Source organism: Panthera pardus, unplaced genomic scaffold, assembly GCF_024362965.1.
Source record: "Panthera pardus isolate Hobbes unplaced genomic scaffold, ASM2436296v1 HiC_scaffold_23, whole genome shotgun sequence".
Taxonomy (NCBI): domain Eukaryota; kingdom Metazoa; phylum Chordata; class Mammalia; order Carnivora; family Felidae; genus Panthera; species Panthera pardus.
Window position 1 is genome coordinate 3,543,165 of NW_026526799.1, and position 23,522 is coordinate 3,566,686.

The window sequence follows — 23,522 nt, forward strand, 5'->3', positions numbered from 1 at the left end:
TGACAGTGATGGGTGAGGGAGAGAAGGTCTAGGAAAGCGGTTCGATTGGTCTGTCCCTTTCCGGAAATGACACCGAGGGGCCAGCACGGCCCTTCCCTGGCCACATGCAGCAGTCTTGAGTTGGAGTGGAGGAAATGAGTGGGTATGTCAGATGTAGAATCTCAGACATCTCTGGCTTCAAGGGCCCTTCTAGATAATTCACCCAGCCTCTGGTTCACCACCTGCCTCTCATCCCAGCACTTCTTGTGTGTGTGTGTGTGTGTGTGTGTGTGTGTGTGTGTGTGTGTATTTATTTTTGAGACAGAAATAAAGAGAGAGAGAGTACAAGCAGGGAGGGGCACAGCAAGAGAAGGAGACACAGAATCCGCAGCAGGCTCCAGGCTCCGAGCTGTCAGCACAGAGCCTGACGCGGGGCTCGAACTCACGAACCGTGAGATCGTGATCTGAGCCGAAGTCGGACGCTCAACCGACTGAGCCCCCCAGGGACTCCTCTCATCCTGGCACTCCTTGACCACCTCCATTGGCACAGCCTCCTTGTTGAGCACTTATTCATTCCCCTTTTGAAAGAAAACAGTCCGACAGAATTGTTAGAAAAGACTAACTTTCATCCTATTGTAGACATCCATGCGGCAATAAGATTTTTAAAAATCAATACGTGTGAGCGAATATTATAATTACCTTTATTTGTAAGGCTGGTTTAAAACCCGTAGATACATATGCCTATTGGTGTTTGTGGAAGTGTTTTCTCGTTAGATATTTTAAAACGGTCCCGTTAGAGACCGTCTGGCCTAAGAACTTTCACAGATGATGCTTTACTTCTAAGCGGATGCCTGAAAAGTTATCCCAGGACTTTTGCTGTATTGCTGCTGTTGAAAGCTGCTGGCTGGCTGTGTTGTCTCTGTCTTCTGAAAAAATGTGGGGTTTTGTTTTAAAATTAGATCCTAGGGTTAATTTCGAGACTATGCCAAGTGTATGTTCCAAATCCACTCATTCTGTCGGACCTGTAGGAGCGCATCTGGTCTGTGTTCGCCTCGCCCGGCTCCTGATGGTGGCATATGTCCGATCCCTTTGATTAGAGAGAAGGGTTTGTTAGGATGTCATGTACGGCATATCAAAGGAGATGAGGCACCCGTCTGCAAGTCAGATGACAAAACGGGGCGATCGGGATGGGTCGGGCTCAGCGCATGTCGTAAAGAGTCGGCTCAGGGGAATGAGTCCTAATTTGGGAAAGCGCTCGTGAGTACTGGTTTTGGTAATCATCACACACGAGTCCCACGGTCTGTCACGTTCAGCGAGGCAAAATAATTTCCCAAATGTCCTTCTCCCCCTAGCTCAGAATTCCAAACAAACCGTCGAACCAGCATGGCAAGGGAGATTCTGCAACATTTGGCAATAATTTGCCACAGCGGGATTTGCCCAGCTGTGCAGTCAATAAGTCCAGATTAAGAAAGCACCTTACCTTTAATCAAAGCATGAGGAGGAGTTTTTGTTTCTGAACAGGAAGGCTGCCGGGGAACATCATTTCCTTTTTTTATTGGAATCAAAATATACATTGTTTTCTGTGTTCTTGGTAACCTGTAGAGGAATTGATTTCCACCAGGGACCATCACATACAGTTTCTCTATCTGAGACGTAGGCTGTCCATCTTGGTTTTGAGATGCTGGGGACAGAAATGGCGCGGTCCGCCTGGAGTTACCTCCCAGACCTCGAAGCTCTGGCTGCGTTGAGTGCGGGATAAGCCAGCAGCACCTGCTCCCTGCGGAACCTTGTCACAACACAGGACCTCAGGCCCCACCCCAGACCTACTGGATCAGAACCCACATTTTAACCTCATGGTTCAGTCACGTGAGATGTTGAATTCTTTTCTTTTCTCAGCCTGATTGTTTTTAACGGAGAAAATTATGTCAAATGGCAAAAATCTAGTAGTCCCTCTACACAAAGAAACAGAACAGATTCCCTACTTCCTTCCTTTGTTCTTTTTTTTTTAATGTGGATTTTTCCCAGCTTCGTTACATGTGCTTGGCGAATAAAAATTATGTAGCTGTGCGTGTCGCAAATCACCTTAAACTTACGCAACATGGTGGCAGTTGTAGCTCAGTAAAGCTGGGGATAGTTGTATTCCATATAGATTTCCTCAACATCTTTAACCCTTTTCTTCCTCCACTCAACAATTATTGAGAACCGACTATGTAGAAATAAACCAAATCCAAATAACACAAGCAAAAGTCTATTCTGAACCCGCTGTAGAACGGGAGTCCATTCCCGTCACTTGCATCGGGGCAGAGACTCGAAGGCAGGCAGGGCAGGGGGCAAGATTTACCGTGGAGAAAGGCAAGGCTTCAGGTGTGGCCCGACCGGAGGCTGCTGGGAGTGGGGAGGCTGCAGGTGAACTAACCAGAAGCAGGACATCCGATGTGATCGGTTAGGGGTCATATCTGGCTGGCTCTGGTTGGTCCTAAGTTGGAAACAAAGACAAAATGTAAGGAAGCTCTTAGTTATTCGTGAAGTCTGGCCATTCGGGGCTGATTGTGAAAGAGCTTAGCTTCCTGGATTGCTGCTAGAGACAGCAGTCTGGCCTCCTGCATGTCTGGCTTCTAGCAGCTTCCTAGACTAATTACTGCAGATAGAATGATTGGTTTCCTGGGTACGTTGCTGCAGGATGGAAGTCACAGTTCTGTTTTTTATACTTGGTCTCATCATTGTCTGTGGGCAGGTAACACACACGGTCTCGGGTATATCCCAGGTGCTTGGTGCTGGCATACAAAGCCATATAAAAGTAATGTCTGCTCTCAGGGAGCCTACTGTCTAGTCGTTACCATTGTTACTAATATAGAAAGGTTCTTTTATGCAATAAGACACGAAAAAGAAATGGGGAGCAAAGATTGGGAAAGAAGTTTACCCATGTCATTATTTTCATGTGGCTTCATTGCTGTCTTCGGTATTAGCCTCTGGGGCAAGACATGCTTTTAGGCCAGTGGGTTGATAGGGGAGGGCAAGAAGTAACTTATTTTATTGCTGAAATTGTAGTGACGAGAATATTACAAAGACCTGTCTGTGTGGCACCCACAAGGCCAGGTGAAACGTGACCATCAGGAGTAATTGTAGTCTCTGAATGAACCACATTCTGTGCTCCCCAAACTGGCTCTGGGAGAGGAACTGCATCCCGTCCATAGACTTGGACAAGACATGCCAGAAGCAGGGCTACTGCTTGAGGAACCCACAAGATCACCCCAAGGCAAGCATCTTCAAGATCTGCCCCCTCCTCTTTTAGGGTCTCATTACTATGCCCCCTTTGCCACGGGTGCTGGTGTAAGACACAGCCCCAAGAGTTGCCTTCTTAAGGCAGAACCCTGATAAAAGCGTGGAAGGAAGGACAGTCAACTCGTTTTCCTCCTAGTCCCTGAAAAATCAGTATCTCACCGGCTCCTCTGCTCAGAAGAAAGAAGGGCCAGTGAAAATGGGGAGCTGGCTTTGTTCTCTGACGGTTCAGAAGGTAGAGATGCGAGAAGGTTGAGGCAGCCGTATTCCGCACGAGAAGGGACCATGTCGCAGCTGACCTACCACAGCATGAGCTGTCCCAGCAGTGATGTGCTTTCCACCCATGAGACGGAAAGCTGAGTAACTCTTTGCCAAAGATGGCGGCAGTGCTAGGGAGAATGGGGTGGACCGTGTGGCAATGTCCGCAACGTCCACCCCTTACCCACACCCCCCGGTGTAGCACATGTGATAGGAGTGCTCCAAGAGCGAGTTCTTTTTGGTCTAAGCCAACCAGGACAATCACACATCCTTTGTCATTGTGATTGCCTGAACTACTCAGTCCATAGCACTCTCCCATGAGCTTGTGACCCAATTTAGTTCTCTGGACCATGAGATGAAGCACTTCCAAAAAATAAAAATACTCACCTTTCCAAGAGCACTGTAGGCAAGGACACTCTCTGATCTTCTGGAGGGCATGGTGTGCACCTGTGAAGTCAGGAACTGTCATCATGAGGGAGACCAGCTTTAGAATGAAGCTTTCAGAGAGGGTGAAGTCAAGAGCATAAAGATAGCAAAAAATTACCATCCTTAAGTTCCTCACTAAACTGCTGGATCAAACCAACCCTGAAGCCCACCCAACTACTTCTGGGCTTCCAGTTATAAAAGCCAATAAAACCCTTTATTGTTTGGCCTACTTTCAGTTGGGTTTTCTGTGTTTCAACCTGGAACAGAACTTATACAGAGGGGGTTCCTTTCCTGGAAGAGAAGCAGGCCAAGTTGACTTTTGAGTATGACTAGGATATTTCATACTTCCAAACATTTCTCAGACAAGATAAACATCCCCGTCAAAGACTACTGCTGAGCGAACAAATTACATACTTAACTTTAAATTCAAGAAGCTAAAATAGAGAACCCAGACTCTCTGGGCTTAGGAGTACTTCCTTCTCAAATACTGTAAAGGGACTGAATAGAGTCTGGGGGACAGAGAAAAAGAGGGAGAGGCTTGGCTAAGGCCTGCGATATTCAAGACTTAACAATACGTTAATTTGCCCAGTATTTGACACGGCCGTGGCAGTGCCCTGTTTGCTTATAAATTTGGTTTTGTTTGCTAGCAGCAGCCCTGATGCTTCTCGGGCACATCAGCATCCCAGCCATAAATGATGATTAAGGTTTCAGAAGGCTTAGGCTCTACCTTTTCCCTAAAACTCTTAAAATGACCTCCCCCTCTGCAGGCAGCCTCCCCCCTCGTGTGTGTGCTTTGCACACCAGGCTCCGTGTCAGAGCCCTGCAGCCGACTGAAACACTGTAAACTCTGGGGGTCCGAGATAACTATTCTTAAAATAAATAAAGCCGAGGGAAGACGTGAGCGTCCACAGGGATATTCCCCCCTCTAGGTCTTGGTTCTTTTATCTTCTCTGGCTGAGAGGAGGAGCCCATTCCTGAACCTGAGCTTGGACCTACGTGTGCCTGTTAGGATTCCAGAAACACCAGGTCGTGTTTCCTCCAGAGCAGGGGCAGGAGAGAGGGGCTGTCGTTGCTCTTGCGAAGAGGAGGTCACGGGCTGTGGGAGTCCTGGGATTATCAGCCGGCCTCGTGGTAGGGGAGGTGTCCAGAGAGGTCCAGGAACCTGCTGCTTCTCAAGTCTGTGTTGGCAAACACGGGTGGGGGTGGGGCTGCCCTTCCCCTGAGATGGGAGAGCTGCCCCAAGCTGAGGCCAGGAGGTGGCAGCAAGCCCCCTGTCCCGTGTGGGAGGGCACAGGGTAGAGGAGATGCTGGGGACCCCGGGATGGTGGAGCAGAGGGCTGGCAGGCCTCCGTGGATGCCTCTACCCGCCCGCTCACCACCTGGTGTCCTCCAGTCAACCTCCCTGCCAGACAGTCCCCAGGCTGCCATGCAGCCTCAGACAGTGGCTGTTAGGATGCTTCTCATGAGTTAGTGACGGGCTGCCCCTGGCACCCTAGGCAGAGGCCAGACCTTCCTCCTAAAAGTGCGTTTTCAGCCAAACCTTAGCCTCGCCCCTTCTCTCCCTCTGCTGTTCCCCAGGGGAAGCGTTCCGGAATGTAATGGCTTAGCATGATGCTTAGCATACTTTTAAGGTCTCAAAAATGCCAGCCGCTGTTGCTGCTATGGGCCCGCCCTTGCCAGCTGTGCAAACACAAAGCCTTTAAAGATCACCAAGAATCCACTCCCACATTGATGGGTTTTCCCAGACAGGCAGCCCTGACTCAGGTCAGTCGTCTTCAGTGCCCGCCCTCCACCTCTCTTCAGTCCCCGCCCCCCCACCTCTCCCACTGGCAAAATGCAGACTGGCAAAGGGGGGCCCAGAGACAATGATGTCAACCAGCCCCTTTCGAGGTTTCAGTACCGTTCCCACCCCCTAGCCGACGACCCTGTCTCCACCTGGTGGCTCTGATGATGGACAACTGCCCTTTGTCTCTCCACAACACCCCCTGAGTGCCTCCTCCCTTACGTCAGGTTCTGTTCAGGGGTCACCCCTTGTTCTCCTCCCCCGGCCGCCGCTGTCCCCAGAACAGCGGCTGACCCTAGCGCCAGCCCCTCCCTCTGCTGTGGGACCAGATGACCTGTGAGAACTCTGTCACCTACTGACAGATGCAAGGCAGGACCCGCGATGAGGGCAAGGGTCTCCCCCCGCCTCCAGTGCCCTCGAGGGACCCTGGGACACCTTTGGTTTGGCCTCTTGGCCACAGGAAACATGTCCCAAGTAGTTGTGTTAATAGAGGGCTGAAGAGGCCCAGATGATCCAATGTCGTGAATCATGGGGAGACGGCCTGTGTGTTGCTGGTGGTGGTGACTGAGGGTGCCCTGGAAAATAGCTTCAGACATAACGTCGGAGGCTTGAACTGTTGTCTCGGGGTTTCCCATCTCAGATCCCCCATCACCTCCCAAACAGGGGTTGGAGGAAGGGAGTGGGCATTGATCCTTGGGTTCTAAGAGATCTTCACCTGCATTTCGTTACAGAAGTTGATTTAGGACCCCAGAGCCTTAAACGGGGAAAATACTCTCAATATGTGTCCTACAGGTGGGTTGGGGTGGGGAGGATGATGGATAAATAATGCTCCTTTTTTTTTTTTTCCCTCTCCCAAATATGGAACCAATTGATAAATAGAAGACATGTGAAACAGATGGGTGGAGATTTAACCCATCAGCTTTGTAATTAACGAGCTGATTGGAAAATGCGTCTTGAGACGCCTGGCCAAAAGGGCTCGCCAGCCCTGGCTTCGTACGTGCCCCTCCGTGTTGCCCCTGGACAGGCGTCGGGACAGCCCATGTGGGGAAAGTTCAGGTCAGTAATCGACGTCCTCACCCAGGATGGCAGCCTGGCACCTGTCCCAGGTAGAGGGAAGGAGAGTAACGGGCCTTTGAAAGATTGGTTCCTCCAAATGGGAACCAGCGTACGTCAGCCTCTTTTTGATCTGGTAACTCGGTCCATCCCTATGAAGAGAGTAAGGATCAAGATTAGAGGCAAGAAGTTCCTGCACTAGAAAACATGACAACAAGGGAATGGATGGTCTTCCCCAAACGTGGATGAAAGCCAGGTTTGCTTTAGACCCTGACATCCCTCCTCCCCCCACAGAGAATCATCATGACTCTTCCGATAAGAGTTCTTAGCATTTGGGGGCACCTGGGGGCTCCGTCGGTTAAGCATCCAACTTCAGCTCAGGTCATGATCTCGCGGTCCATGAGTTCGAGCCCTGCGTTGGGCTCCGGGCTGACAGCTCGGAGCCTGGAGCCTGCTTCCGGTTCTGCGTCTCCCTCTGTCTCTGTCCCTCCCCCACTTGTGTGTGCTCTCTCTCTCTTTCTCTCTCTCAAAATTAAACCAACATTTTTAAAAAATTTAACAGTTAACATTTTGGAAGTCAGGAGAGTCTGTGGACAGATGAGGTCATGTGGCATCATATACGGGTACAAGTCGTGGGGCCGACAGCTGTAGTCACTAATGACACTACTGGACAGGGAGATCACCTCCTCGTCCCACACCTTGCAAGTCCGACTCATGAGTCCTGACCATGGCTTGGGGCAGCCGCGGGCTGAGCCTGGTGGGGGGTCCCGGACAGTCCTTTGTCTTCGTCTGCCTGGAGGCCTCACCCGGCATGTCACTAAACGTGGAGGGAACACTGGGACATACCCTGCCCTCCCCTGGATCCTGCCTATTGATTCCTCCTCACCTTCAGTCTTAGGTCCTTAGCTCATTGGCCGTTTTCTCAGGAAGGCTCTCCCCCTGCGCCCCCACCCCCGCTGCTCAAGCCTTGACTGGCCACTCCCACAGAGCCACGTTCCCGTCCTTTGGGATATCTGCTTGGGATGTGGTTTTGTGCTTGTTGGCGATGCGATCCTTTGGTCAATGTCTGTTGGCCCCAGCAGACCATCAGCTTCGGGAAGATGGAGATTGTGTCTGGTTTCGCCTCCTGCTGGATCCCCAGCACCGTGGCTGGCACATAGGAGGGGCTCCAGTATTTGGGGAATAAATGAAAAAGGGAATGATTTTCCTACCACACCAGAGAACAAAGATTAAAGCCGCGGTAATGCACAGCCAGACTGAAAAGAGTCACACACAAGAGTGAGTGGTCAGGAACTTGAACTCTCAAGGCACTGCCTGGGAGTCCAGTCACACTTTTCCGCCATTATTAGCAGTGTGACTTTGGACAAACTACGTAACCTGGCTTCCGGTTTCTTTTGCTGTTATCTGGGGATAAGAGGACCAGCTCCACAAAGTTGTTGTGAGGACGGACCTCACGTATAGTGGCTAAAACAGTGCCTGGCACACGGTGAGGACTCAGCAAATGTTGGCGATTGTTTCTCCTCCAGGAGGGAAGGTTGGTGGATACAGAAGTTGAGAAAGATCCAATAGGGCTTATATTGTTTCTTGAGCTAGAAGGGAAGGTTATCTTGGCGATGGGGTGGAGGAGGAAGGAGATGGGGGTTTGAAATGGCTGTTACGGGATTGGGAGTGGGAGGCGGCCTGACTGCAAGGCAGAGCTGGGGCCCAGCTGAGGCTGGACACTGTGGACGTGGGACAGCACCAACCAGCGGAATCGAGCAACTTCCCATCAGCTCTCGGCAGCCAGAGGAGGTGTGGGAAGACGGGGCTTGGACCGGTCCAGGACTGTGGTTTTGTAGGGTGGAAATCTCAGAGTTAAAAGCAGGGCAGAGGCAGAATATCGCCAAGGAACAGAACCTGGTACCTGTAGGAATTTAGTGTGTGATAAAAGTGACAGTTCCAATAAGAAAGGAAAAGATTACTCCATAAACACTACCGGGGGCCATTGGGTAACTCTTTGGGGAAAAGGTAAAGTTAGATTTTTGCCTAATATATCCAAATAGGGGCGCCTGGGTGGCTCAGTCGGTTGAGCAGCCGACTTTGGCTCAGGTCATGATCTCGCAGTCCGTGAGTTCGAGCCCTGCGTCGGGCTCTGTGCTGACAGCTCAGAGCCTGGGGCCTATTTCAGATTCTGTGTCTCCCTCTCTCTGCCCCTCCCCTGTTCATGCTCTGTCTCTCCTTGTCTCAAAAATAAATAAAACGTTAGAAAAAATTAAAAAAATAATAATAATATATCCAAATAAATTGTAAATAAATCAGAGGGGAATGCAGAAGACAGTGAAGTAAGAAGGAGGAGGAAAACTAAAGAAGCTTGAGGTGACAATGTGTGTGATCTTGGCAAGGGGAAGGCTTTCCCAAGCCCAACAACCAAGTCAGAAGCCATCAATGAGAAGATTAATATGGGCAGAGGAAATGTAAAGCCTCTCTCTAAGGCAGAAAGCTTTATGAAAATTAATTCTCTGAGTTCACACTGGGGAAAGGATTTGCAATATCAATGAGGAAAAAAGGAGTTGTGTCTTCAAAATGAGTGTCCTGGATTTGAGTCCACAAGAGAGGAAGGCACAGAGAAAAACAGACAAGGACCTATGCGTAGGCATTTACTGAGGAAGAAATGCAAATATAACAAACATGAAAAACCAAGAAAATATTAATCCTGTCTTAAATCTTTGGAAAAAAAAGAAAAGAAAAGAAAAGAGTGCTCCATCAATAAAGTCGGGAAAATTGGCCAAACTTTTGAAAAAGTAAAGTTAATTAGCTCCTCAGTTTAATTCGGACATCAAAATAAATGCAAGAGGAATTAAAAATATAAAAGTAAATAAAATTATAAATGAGGGAGTATAGAAAATTATGTTTTTTATATTGTTGATAAAGAGAAAACTCTTCTTGGTGTAACACCAAAGTTGACAGTTTTGACTACATTAACATTTAAGATTTACATAAGACCAAAAAATCCAAATTAAAAGAGAAACAGGATTGGGGCACCTGGCTGGCTCAGTCGGTTAAGCGTCCGGCTTCGGCTCAGGTCATGATCTCGTAGTCTGTGGGTTCGAGCCCCGCATCGGGCTCTGGGCTGACAGCTGGGAGCCTGGAGCCTGTTTCGGATTCTGTGTCTCCCTCTCTCTCTGCCCCTCCTCTGCTCCCACTCTTTCTCTCTCTTTCTCTCTTTCAAAAACAAAGATTTTTAAGAAAGAGAAAAAAAAGACAAAGAGGGATGAAGTCTTTATAGCATGACAAGCAAAAGCCTAATATTAATATCCTATAAAGAGCTCCTAAAAGTTGGTAAGGAAAAGGTGAACACACCAAGTAGAGAATGCCCAATGTCTGGGACGTAATGAGCATCCAGTAATAAAATAATTTATGTAAACAGGCAAATTTCATAGGAAGAAATGAAAATAGTCAAAAGATGCTCTGATTGCCCTTACTAAAAATCAAAGAAATGGGTAGTTAAACAGCTAAAAATGACCACTTTCTACTTGCAAGTTGACAAAGATTATAAAAGGTGGATAATACCCATTTGCGGGGTGCAGGGGGAGGTCCGGAGGGGATTGTGGGGGAGGCTGGGGAGCTATAGACATTCTCCTGCTTTGTAGGTGGGAATGTAAATTGAAACAACCTTTCTGGAAGACAACTCGCCAATGTGTATCAAAGCCTTAAAAATGTGCATACCACCTGCCCAGCAAGTATCTTCCTAGGAATTCATCCTCAGAATGAGGATGTGTGTGTGTGTGTGTAGATTTCTCTGGCTGGTCAACACAGCTTTTAATTGTACGGCTCATGGTTGGAGGCCGCCTTAATGGCCAATAGAAGAATTGGTGACACAATTTCTGTCAGGCTTATGGGAAAGGCATGCTAAAGTGACATTAGAAAATAATGTCAAAGAGGGACGCCTGGGTGGCTCAGTCAGTTGAGCGTCCGACTTCAGCTCAGGTCATGATCTCACCGCTCGTGAGTTGGAGCCCCGCGTCGGGCTCTGTGCTGATGGCTCAGAGCCTGGAGCCTGCTTCGGATTCTGTGTCTCCCTCTCTCTCTGACCCTCCCCCGCTCATGTTCTGTCTGTCTGTCTGTCTCTCTCTCTCTCAAAAATAAATAAACATTTAAAAAAAAAAAAAGGAAATTTTGGGCGCCTTGGGTGGCTCAGTCGGTTGAGCGTCCGACTTCAGCTCAGGTCATGACCTTGTGGTCCGTGAGTTCGAGCCCCGCGTCGGGCTCTGTGCTGATGGCTCAGAGCCTGGAGCCTGCTTCCGGTTCTGTCTCCCTCTCTCTCCGCCCCTCTCCCACTCATGCTCTGTCTCTTCCTCTCAAAAATAAATAAACGTTAAAAAAAAATTAAAAAAAAAAAAGAAAAGAATGTCAAAGAGCGTTTGTTGACACGAGAAGCGACTCATAGTGTACTTTTAAGGGGATACAGTGAATCACAACGTAGCGTGTTTACATAACACGGAAAGTGAAGGGTAGTTCCCTGTGGAGAAACGCTTCCAAGTAACCTTTGTTGTCCCCTCCTGGTTCCTCTGTATCGTCCACATTTCCTTCACGAGCAAATACTGAGTTGTAATCCGAAGACACGCAGCGAGTGGTATTCTATTGGGGGACAAATGAGAACTGTAAGGACTAAAACCCCATCTGCTTAAATACTCCGATTCTCTCCGATCTCTCCGGCCTGTGGACACAAATGTGGGCACACCATCAGAGGTCATTCTGTGTCAGTGTCTCGTGACCCATCTCGGGCCACTCTTGGCCGCCTGGAAGCCCCACTAGGTTATTTCCGGAAGGGGGGGAGGGTGTGACAGATGCTCACCGTTCCTGTCCGCCCTCCTCCTCTTGCCGCTGTGAATCCACTTGAGGGCGCCTGTGACTGATTCTGTGACCGGAGGGACCTGTCTGGACAGGACACCCGCCCATCCGAGGACTCTGCGTCCCGGGAGTGCAAACAGCAGGCCCTCGTGAGGCCCGGGCGCCTGGTGTCCTCAAACACCGAGCCCCTTCCAGAGTGAACAGCGGCCTCTCTCTCCTGTTCTGGTCACGTTTTGAGAGCTGGGCCCCCTTGTCCCCTGGCGTCTCTACCCACGCATGCAAACAGCCCCTCCACTTCTGCCTTCGGTCCTGCTTTCGGGGAACCTCACGCCGAGTCCTGGCCCGGCCCAGCCACCACAGCCTGCTGCTTCTGAGACCATCTCCCCCCTCCTCGCAGCTGACACTGGGGTGGGTTCACGGGTTCGCGGGGTTCGCGGAGCGTGTGGCAAAGTGCACGCCTGGGCTCGCGTCCCAGCCGGGAAAGGTTTCTGTCACCGTCATCTGACTAGGATTCACCTGATCGTGTGCCTTGTCGCTTAGGTCTCAGTTTCCCCAGAGACCCGGGATCCCACACCACCCACTGTGCTAAGTACCGGGAGGGTGCAATCACGATGGGGCTCGGTGGGTCTGCTGCTCAGGAAAGCGGGCTTGTCTGGTGCACAGAACAGGGCCACGGAACAGGCCCGCCCACTTGGCTCTGCTTTCTGCCGTGGACGGTGGACCCTGTCCTGTCTCCAGCCTCGATGAGGCCCGGAGGCCAGGATCCAGCGCTGCCTGGCAATGAATGCCCGAGGTGTTTGGTGAGTCCGGGAGCCCACGGATGGGGTGGAGGGCGGGACCATCTCCACTCAGTGTTTGGGGGACAGGAAATTCCTACCGGCAGGGTGACCTCATGCTGACGGGGCTGGGGAGCGTCTGCCTGGGGCTTAGTCTGGGAGAGGCACAGTGGCCTGTCCTGGGACGTGCCGAGGCCACCGCCTGCAGATTCTTCCCAGGAGGATGCATCCTGGAGGCTTAATGTCCTTGCGGACTCCAGAGCCTGGATCTGGCATACAGGCCGCTGCCCATCCAAACCCTTCCTGCGTCCCCTCCTGTGAGGTTGGGCCCTCTTGCGGTGCCTTGGGAAACCCAGACACCCCACCCCCCACCCCCCGCCATGTGGCTGCAAAACCAGCTCCTTCCACTGGAGCCTGGGTTCGGTGGGCCTGCTCACTCCGGACCCCTGGACGGGGCTACAGGGGTGCTGGAGGCAGGGGGTGGAGGTGGGAGGTGAGAAGGGTGGCCTGGCAGGAAAATTAGGCTCAGGACTGCCCTATTTAGAACAGGGGGGACTTGGGGCACCTGGGTGGCTCAGCCAGTTAAGTGTCCAACTTTGGCTCAGGTCACGATCTCCCGGTTCGCGGGTTCGAGCCCTGCATCGGGCTCTGTGCTGGCAGCTCGGAGCCTGGAGCCTGCTTCCGATTCTGTGTCTCCCACGCTCTCTGCCCCTCCCCTGCTCATGCTCTGTCTCTTTCTCTCTCCCTCAAAAATAAAATAAACATTACAAAAATTAAAATTAAAAAAAATAGAACAGGAGGAACACCGATGCCTGTCCGGTCACACCTGGGCAGCCCTGGGCACATGTCGGTGGCTCAGCTCACCCCCAGGCCTGCCCTGGACCCGTAACTCTGGAATCAGCAATCAGGACATGCCCAGCGTGGGAACGTCCCTTCCGCGAAAAGCGGGGCGAGAAGCGGGCAGACCGTGGCAGGGACTCCTGGGCCAGGGCCAAGGGCGGGGTTGCACGCTCCGGGCGGAGGTGGCTCGGCCTGAGACACGCCATCACTGGTGGAGCCCACAGCTCCCGGCCCTGGAGTCGTCCTCCTCGACGGGAACAGGGGCTCCTGGGAGAGGCAGAGACTATGAGCTCAGTGCCCCCTGCCTCTGGCTGTCAAGCCACGAGCGGCATGGAGAGGTGGGTGACCTCAGCGCTCACGGACGGAGCCCTCTGCGGTGTGCACCTCCCTCTCCGCACCCCCAGGGAGGTGCACCGGGTGCATTGGATGGTGTGACCCAGAGCAAAGAGCTTGGGGGGTCAGATACCCCGTGGGGACTTGCATTCCTTGTCTGCGGTCTCTCCTGAAGACGTGTGATGAGAATGTACCTGATGGTCAGGCTGCAGACGGATGGATGTCTTGGTGGAATGACCATCAGGGCCGTCTCTGGTCCAGGTCTGGGGGGTTTGCAAGCAGCCCCTCGTCTCACCCAGTCCTGAAGGGCAAATTCTCACCCCCAGCGCGGGGCGGGGGGAAAATGGGTGCGCTCCAGAACGGAGGTGATCTGATCCTCAAGAGGGACAGTGGAAGGGGACCTGATGTCATAGGGAAAGGCAGTAGCTGCACCCCGTGCCCTCCCGGGGAGCTCAGTGGACGACCCACGATCACAGACAGCGGGAGCTGGAGCCTTGTCTCAGGCTAGAGAAGGAGCCCTATGGAGGGTGGCAGTTCGGCCGGGGCGGGGCGGTTCTTTTAAGCCTCCAGCTTTTGTCCCTTCGGTACTTGCTTTTATCGAAGGTTCTTCAGCCGCTTAGCCTGAGTGATGAACTTAGTAGATGGAAGTCTTAGGAGATGCACGACAGGTTGACAGTAAACGCTGTGAGTGTCCCAACATTGAGGGGAAATGGGGAAACAGGGCAATAGAAAGCTGGGCACGGTGCCTGGAGAAAGCCTGAGCCCACACCCCCCTGGGCTGTCAGCTTGCCGAGGGGCAGGGATCTTTATCTGCTTTTCTGTCTCCAGCAACTAAAATAGGGCCCAGCACGCAGAAGACACCCAGCACATATTTGCTGAGTGAATGATGCAGGGAGGTGCGCCTCGTGGCAGAGCACCCCTTTTGCTGGGAACCAGTCCTGATTCAGCCCAGGTCTCCGCTGGCGTCACTCAGCCCCTCGGTCATGACTGAGGCTCCACCGGTGGCTGCCGCGTAACAGGAATGGCAGGTGTCGGGGAGGACACTGTGAATCAGACAGGATCTCTGCGCCCCCGGGGCCACTCCCAGTCCAGGGTGGGAAACAGACAAGAAGAGAGACAGGTGTCATCAGTGGGGTGATTGTTTGCGGAGAGGATGTGTGTGCATGTGCAGGGCGGACACAAGTGACAGGGACTGGGTGAGCCCGAGGAGATTCCGCTCAGTGCTGAGGAGCAGGACTTTTCGAGTTCCAGGCAGATCCGGGCTTGAATCCCAGCCCCACCCTGGAATAACTTAATCTAAGCTTCCGTTTCTTGTCTCCCTGATGGACATGATGCCCCCCCTCCTCGTAGTTTCGTGCGAGGTTAAAATTGAGGTAATTCATGCCAAATGCTCAGCCCAGGATCAGATATGCAGTAAATACTAGTGATGGGATTATTCCTATTAAGGTTTTGAAAAGGAAGTAACCGGGGCGCCTGGGCAGCTCAGTTGGTTGAGCATCTCACTCTTCATTTCGGCTCAGGTCATGAGCTCATGATTCGTGAGATCGAGCCCCGCATCAGGTTCTGCTGACGGTGAAGAACCTGCCTGGGATTCTCTCTCTTCCTCTCTCTCTCTCTCTCTCTCTCTCTGCCCCTCTCCTCTTCTCTCTCTTCTCAAAATAAATAAATAAACATAAAAAAGGAGGTGACCTTTGAGCTGGGGTTTAAAGGAAGGGCCAGAAAAGAAAGGGTAGCTCCAGGTGAAGACCGAGTGAACTTACGGTAACTAAGTGTGCCTCTCGAGGGGAGTAAAGATGAAAGAACACATTCGTGACCGCAGCTTGCCCAGGAAGGAACTAGAAAAGATCTGATGAGAAGAGTAGGGTGGGGTTTGGTGGGCAATGGGGGACATTTGGAATGGCCGCCTTGGGGGTGGGTGTAGGAGCTGCTGGGATGTGTCAGGAATCCAGTTATGAGGCTGAACATCTAGTATTTCAATGGGCCGGTCAGCAACGCTCCAGCCGGGAGTGAGAACCAAGGAGGCTTGACTGGAATTGGCATGGGTCAGGAGGTGGTGAAGAAGAAGAAGATAGGACCAAGAGACGGAGGGAACTCCTGAGTATGTCATTAAAGAGACTGACCCATGATTCCAGGACCTGGCTAGCACAGAGCCCGCCATGTGGACGTTATCCCATGAACAGTCGTCGAATTCATGAGTGAAGGAGGCAATGCCTGAAATGAGCCTGTGTTCCAGCTTCATGAAGAAAACAACTGAAGGCAGAAACAGGGGTCTGGTCATTGCCTGTTCAACCAATTTACTCAACCTATTGACTACTGATAAAAGGATGCTCGTGGGTCCTTGACTTCAGGGCAAGCACCATGGTTGGCCTGAACCATTTAGAGCAATTCTATTCTCTTCTGTTTTGGTCAATGAGACAGAAAGGAACTCTGGACCACGGCCCTTTTCTGTCAAAAGACATAGCTTTCTCTCCCTGCCCCTCTCCTTCCACCTTGAGCCACTGGTGTCAAAATACAGTATCTGGAGCCACCACAGTCCCGTTTGCAACCCCAAGGAGACAGGCAATGGCTAAAAAGCCAACATGTTGAGAATGACAGAGTATGGCTAGTACGCTTAGCTCCAGACTTCTTGTTAAGTGAACAGTAAACGCCGTTTTGGATGAAGCCATTTGGGGTTTATTGTTACTTGCAGCTGGGCACATCGTAGCGGGCACAATGGGCAGGGCCGCCATTTGCACAGCTCGCATTGTGGTCTAGTGGAAATGCCCCAGGGGTCATGCAGTGTGGCCTCTAGTCAGCTGGGGAGGGTTGGTAGCCTGGGAAACGGGTCTGGAGGTCTTGAGGACTTGGAAAAGTGGGTAGATAGGACCTGAAAAGACAAAAAGACAATTCTTGAAGCACCTATGTTCCCAGGATTCTCTTCCCATGGGACTTCCGCCCCCGACCCCCGCACCCCTGCGCTTCTCCTTCACAGACCACCTGCAGGTTCTGCTGCATCAGCCAGCAGGAACTGAAGCCCCTCTCCACCACCATCCCTCACTCCAGCCCCCTTTGCCTAGACCCTGCGGTCTTCAGTGGTCGTTCTCTTAGAGTCTCCATCACTTGGCTTTAGGGGAGTACCTCCATTCTCCCCCCTTCCATAGGGAGAAGGGGAGGAATAGCCCATACATTACAACCCCCTTGAGGCCAGAAACCTTCTCATGGCCCTTTCTGTTGGGGGTGGGAGAGCAAGTGAGTCTCTGAAAGTGGGATTGGTCCTTGCACCTCCCAGCAAGCCTTGCTGATAGTGGCCACTCTCCCTGGAAGACCTTGGATCCTCTCGACATTCAGCTGCTGACTTCACTGTGATTCCAAGACAACAGGAAAATCCCTCTCTCATCCTGTTACTGCCTGATTAGTCATCCACTGTCCCTGCATTCACATCCACAGTGGCAACACGTTGAGCCTTCTCTTGCTGCCGGATTGGAAACTTCTCAAGTTGGAGGTGCAACTATGCTGTATTTTCTGAGTCTTTAAGTAGTTCAGGCCAAACTTCTCTTTGTGTGTGTGTGTATGTATATGTATATGTATATGTATATGTATATGTATATCTATATCTATATCTATATCTATATATCTATATCTATATCTATATCTATATCTATATCTATATCTATATCTGTTTTGGGGTCCCTTGAGTACTGTAGAAAACTGATGCCTTGTTGGTCGCTTTAGCCCAACTATTGAACTGTTGCTGACTCGTGTGTGTGTGTGTGTGTGTGTGTGTGTGTGTGTGTGTGTGTGTGTGTGTAATGGAAAAGTACTTTTTGATTGTCTTAACTTTGTGAGGACTAAACACTCCAGGGAGCCTAGACCAGCCCAGATGAATGATGTAGTTCCAGTAGGAGCAGCTGAGATCCCAACCACAGAGCAATTCTCCTAAGAGCACCCAGACGTCACTCACTCCTTCTAGAAAGCTTCTAGAATGCTACTTTGCTGGCACAGGGTGGGCCAGCGTTACATCATCAGGACCCAGCACAGTGACGGGCGCCCAATAGGTCCTCAACAATTATTTAAGGAATGGATGAATACTGATATGAAGTTCATTTAGCAGGGTCAGAGTTTGTGGTTAAATTTAGTTAAGAATCTTTGTTTTTTCTAGGGAGTTTGTGAATGATGGCTGATAGTGTTGTAGACAGTGCATGCTTTGAGAAAGATAGATACAGATTAATTATTTAGGTCCATAGAAAGAACTACCAGCAAGGCAGGTAGGGCAGGACTTGGAAAGCATCTTAAGCACAGTTAGGTGCAAAGTGGGATTGGTGACCTGGAGTGGGCGATTTCAGGACACAGGTGAGAGGAGGTCAAATCACTGAGGTTTAAGGGATGAATGAGGGAACAAATGGAGAGAATCCAGGATAGGCAATTCTTTAAAGAAGCTTGGTTATAAAGGAGGCAGGATTTCTCAGGGGATTTTTTTGACTTCCCCTTCCCCCCCTCCCAGTACCAGGAAGAACAGAAATAAAATCAGCTTATCAAAGCACACCCTGAAGAAACAACAGATGTTGGTGAGGAAGGAGAAAGGGGAGCCCTCCTGCACTGTTGGTGGGAATGCAAACTGGTGCAGCCATTCTGGAAAAGAGTATGGAGGGTCCTCAAAATAAAAATAGGGGCGCCTGGGTGGCTCAGTTGGTTAAGCGTCCAACTTCGGCACAGGTCATGATCTCATGATTCATGGGTTTGAGCCCCCCGTCAGGCTCTGTGCTGACAGCTCGGAGCCTGGAGCCTGCTTCAGATTCTGTGTGCGTGTGTCTCTGCCACCCCTCCCCCCCACCACCACTCGCTCTCTGTCTCTCTCTCTCTCTCAAAAATAAACATTAGAAAAAAAAATTTTTTAATGCAATAAAATCCAAATCTTTTGACAGCCTTCTCTTTCCCATCTCTAAACAGCCCCACTGACCACTGTCTCAAAAACACAAGGCAAATAGCACTTGGCCTCTTCATCCGTGGGTCCCTTGAGACTCCGGTGATGGTTACAGAGAAAAGAATGTGTATAACATACTGCATATGCTTGAGGAGGGTCCCCAGAGCTCCAGAAGCCCACAGTACTGTGTCATGAATCTCAGGTCTAGATCTCTACCTCGGGGCTGGATGGCCGGCTAGGATCCATGACTCCAGAACAACTCAAGAAAGAGGGTGTCTCAGGCCCTGTTTCCAGGGGCATCTTACTACACACTGCCTGGGAGACTCCTGAGGAACCCCTTCACTGCTTGACCAAAAGACTAGGAAAGCTCTATAAATTTTCATAAATTTACCCTGCTTTCCACTTGAAAATCCAGAGGGGTTCCACATGGGAGAGAAATGTTTGGGAATTCCTTCCCAGCTGGGCACAGGTGTGGTGTGGCTCGTCCCTCCTCTGCCCCCATCTTGGCAAGGGGAGTGGAGATGACAGAGGATTCCCTCCAGCCCTTCCAGACCCTTCCAGACCCTTCCAGCAGCCAGGGTGCTGAATGTTCTGCACAGCGTCTGCTCTTCTGGCCGAAGGGAGGCTCCCTGGCCAACGAGGTTGCTGGAGTCCGGGCTGTGGTCCTGGGCAGCTGCACACCCCCCAGCTGGAGGCTCCACAGGTCCTGAGACCAAGTACGCTGGCACCCCCCACTCCAGAGAAGGGGGTGTGGGCACCCTAAGCCACACCTTCACTGAATGTTTGTGAGGCTGTGGACTGTGCAGCTCCGCTTGAATTCCAGAATGAGTGAGGCTGAGGGTGGCCCAGCAGATGAGTGTTGTTGACCTGAACATTTCTGCTCCCCACCCCACCCCCTGTGGTTCTTCTCTGTCCTCTCTTCAAGCTAAATCTTCCTGGTCTTTGGATCAGTGGCTTCACATCTGGCAGTGAAAGCCACCTGGTAACATCTCCGATTAGAATGTGTTTTCACCCATGACCAATAAAGAAATGGAATTAGTAATCAAAAATCTCCCAAAAAACAAGAGTCCAGGGCCAGATGGCTTTCCAGGAGAATGCTACCCAAACATTTAAAGAAGAGTTAACACCTATTCTCTCGAAGCTGTTCCAAAAAATAGAAATGGAAGGAAAACTTCCAAACTCATTCTGTGAAGCCAGCATTACCTTGATACCAAAACCAGACAGAGACCCCACTAAAAACGAGAACCAGAGACCAATTTCCCTGATGAACATGGATGTAAAAATCCTCAACAAGATATTAACCAATAGGATCCAACAATACATTAAAAGAATTACCACAACCAAGTGGGATTTATACCTGGGATGCAGGGCTGGTTCAATATCCACAAAACAACCAATATGATTCATCACAGCAGTAAAAGAAAGGATAAGAACCATATGATCCTCTTAGTAGATGCAGAGACAGCATTTGACAAAATGCAGCATCCTTTCTTGATAAAAATCTTCAAGAAAGTAGGGATAGAAGGGGCGTACCTCAAGATCATAAAAGCCATATATGAAAGACCCAACACTAATATCATCCTCAATGGGGAAAAACTGAGAGCTTTCCCCCTAAGCTAAGGTCAGGAACAAGACAGGGATAGCCACTCTTGCCACTGTTATTCAACATAGTATTGGAAGTCTTCACCTCAGCAATCAGACAACACAAAGAAATAAAAGACATCCAAATCGGCCAGGAGGAGGTCAAACTTTCACTCTTCGCAGATGACATGGTACTCTATATGGAAAACCTAAAAGATTCCACCAAGAAACTGCTAGAACTGATCCATGAATTCAGCAAAGTTGCAGGATATAAAATCAATGCACAGAAATCAGTTGCATTCCTATACACCAAGAATGAAGCAAAAGAAAGAGAAATCAAAGAAATGATCCCATTTACAGTTCCACCAAAAACCATAAAATACCTAGGAATAAATCTAACCAAAGAGGTGAAAAATCTATACACTGAAAACTATAGAAAGCTTATGAAAGAAATTGAAGAAGACACAAAAAAATGAAAAATATTCCATACTCCTGGATAGGAAGAACAAATATTGTTAAAATGTCGATACTACCCAAAGCAATCTACATATTCAATACAATACCTATGAAAATAACACCAGCATTCTTTATAGAGCTCGAACAACAATCCTAAAATTTGTATGGAACCAGAAAAGACCCTGAATAGCCAAAGCAATCTTGAAAAAGAAAACCATAGCTGGAAGCATCACAATCCCAGACTTCAAGCTGTACTACAAAGCTGTCCTCATCAAGACAGTATGGTACTGACACAAAAACAGACACTCAGATCAATGGAACAGAATAGAGAACCCATAAATGGACTCACAGACGTATGGCCACCTAACCTTTGACACAGCAGGAAAGAATATCCAATGGAATCAAGACACTCTCTTCAGCAAATGGTGCTGGGAAAACTGGACAGCGACATGCAGAAGAATGAACTTGGACCACTTTCTTATACCAGACACAAAAATAAACTCAAAATGGATGAAAGACCTAAATGTAAGACTGGAAACCATCAAAACCCTTGAGGAGAAAGCAGGCAAAAACTTCTTTGACCTTGGCCTCAGCAACTTCTTACTCAACACGTCTCTGGAAGCAAGGGAAACAAAAGCAAAAATGAACTACTGGGACCTCATCAAAATAAAAAGCTGCTGCACAGCGAAGGAAACAATCAGCAAAACTAAAAGGCAACCGACAGAAGGGGAGAAGATATTTGCAAACGACCTATCAGATAAGGGGTTAGTATCCAAAATCTATAGAGAACTTATTAAACTCAACACCCAAAAAAAAACAAATAATCCAGTGAAGAAATGGGCAAAAAACAGGAATTGACACTTCTCCGAAGAAGACATCCAGATGGTGAACAGACACATGAAAAAATGCTCAACATGACTCATCATCAGGGAAATACAAATCAAAACCGCAATGAGATACCACCGTACACCTGTCAGAATGGCTAACATTAACAACTCAGGCAACAACAGATGTTGGCAAGGATGTGGAGAGAAAGGATCTCTTCTGCACTGCTGGTGGGAATGCAAACTGGTGCAGCCACTCTGGAAAAACAGTATGGAGATTCCTTCAAATATTAAAAATAGAACTACCCTACAACCCAGCAATTGCACTACTCGGTATTTATCCAAGGGATACAGGTGTGCTGTTTCTAAGGGGCACATGAACCCCAATGTTTATAGCAGCACTATCAACAATAGCCAAAGTTTGGAAAGAGCCCAAATGTCCATCAGTGGATGAATGGATAAAGCAAATGTGGTGTGTGTGTGTGTGTGTGTGTGTGTGTGTGTGTGTGTATATACACACACACACACACACAATGGAGTATTACTCCGCAATTGAAAAGAATGAAATCTTGCCATTTGCAACTACGTGGATGAACTGGAGGGTATTATGCTAAGTGCAATTAGTCAGAGAAAGACAAAAATCATATGACTTCACTCATATGAGGACTTTAAGACACAGAACAGATGAACATAAGGGAAGGGAAGCAGAAATAATATAAAAACATGGATGGGGACAAAACCTAAGAGACTCTTAAATATAGAGAACAAACAGAGGGTTACTGGAGGGGTTGTGGGAGGGGGGATGGGCTAAATGGGGAAGGGGCACTAAGAAATTTATTCCTGAAATCGTTGCACCATATGCTAACTAACTTGGATGTAAATTAAAAAATAAATAAATTATTAATTAAAAAAATAAAAAATAAAAATATCTTCTGCTCAAAAAAAAAAAAAAAAGATATATTTTGAAGGTGCCTGGGTGGCTCAGTCGGTTAAGTGTCTGAGTTCAGCTCAGGTCATGACCTCACGGCTTGTGGGTTCGAGCCCCACATCAGGCTCCCTGCTGTCAGCACAGAATCCACTTGGGATCCTCTGCCCCCCTCTCTCTCTGCCCCTCCACCGTGCATGCACTCTCACTGTCTCTCTCTCTCTCTTTCTCAAAACTAAACATTAAAAAAAAAAGATGCAAGAATGGAGTCCGAGCTCTGCCCCCCTGAGTAGGTGTCCCTGGAAGTGACTTCCCCCCTCGCAGGTGTAATCGCCTCGGATGTTGGATGGACATGCCAGCACCTAGCTCGAGGCGGGAGGCAGGCGCAGCGAGATGCCCTCCTCCAGGCAACTTGACAAGGGTACTCCATGGAGGCGATTTCTCTGGAAGACGGGAGGGGCTCTGTGAGCGCCGTGGGACCACACACGAGGCTGGCCCGGGCGAGCTGCGCTGGCGAGGCAGGGGTGAGGCAGGGGTGAGGCAGGGGCGGTGCGGTGCGGGCCGGCCATGTGCTTCTGCGCGGGGAGCGGTAGATAGCGCCCCTCGGCCGGGTCCCTGTGTGGTGTGTGCAGGGGTGAGGCAGACGGAGGGGGAGAAACCCCACCTCCATCACGGAGAACTGTGTGGAATGCAACAAGGTCAGGGACTCTGGAGGAACGGCGGGTGGCGTCATTGTGGAACGTGCACCCAGTCGAAGCCGGGACAGGCCCGGCGCGGTGACGAGGCCTCTGAGTCAGACAGAGCCCGGCTGGGATCCCAGCCCGACCACCTCTTGGAGGAGGGACATTGCAGGCCACCTTCCTCCTGGAGGAGTGAGAACAAAAGCCCGCCCCCTCGGGGGATGACCTCGGGATCCCGTGGGTCAGGAAAGCAGAGGTCGTGGCCATTTAAGGAACTGTTTCTTCGACACAGGAAGTCCTGACGATAGCATTTGAACAGCCCGCAAGTGAGGACAAAGATGGGAGGCCTGTAAGGGAAGGTCTCTCGTTAGCTCAGGGGGCAAAAGCCCAGGTACCCCAGATGGAACGGGGTCACCCATCCAGGGAAAAAATCGAACAGCCTTCATTTCCGCTTCCGCACCCGGCTGCTGTGCCCTCTCCTCCCCTTGTTCAGAGGCTTATTCTGCGTCTACACTTGCCGCCCACACACCCCACCACTCCCTTCCTCCGTGACCACCTATGAGCCGCTCACCCCCCCTTCCACTGAGGCTGCCCTTGCC

General features: G+C 50.1%; 1 long non-coding RNA gene across 2 annotated transcripts; it reads right to left on the minus strand.

Moving 5' to 3' along the window:
* Window positions 1–656: 656 nt before the first annotated feature.
* Window positions 657–6,979, minus strand: LOC109273527 (uncharacterized). 2 transcript variants are annotated; one of them, XR_008416852.1, is made up of 3 exons: window positions 6,803–6,979; window positions 3,904–3,978; window positions 657–2,455 (listed from the first exon to the last, which is right to left on the minus strand). It is a non-coding gene; the product is annotated as an uncharacterized LOC109273527 (long non-coding RNA). The 2 variants fall into 2 exon arrangements; XR_002083108.2 differs by having other exon boundaries at window positions 3,904–3,963; window positions 6,803–6,971.
* Window positions 6,980–23,522: the final 16,543 nt, after the last annotated feature.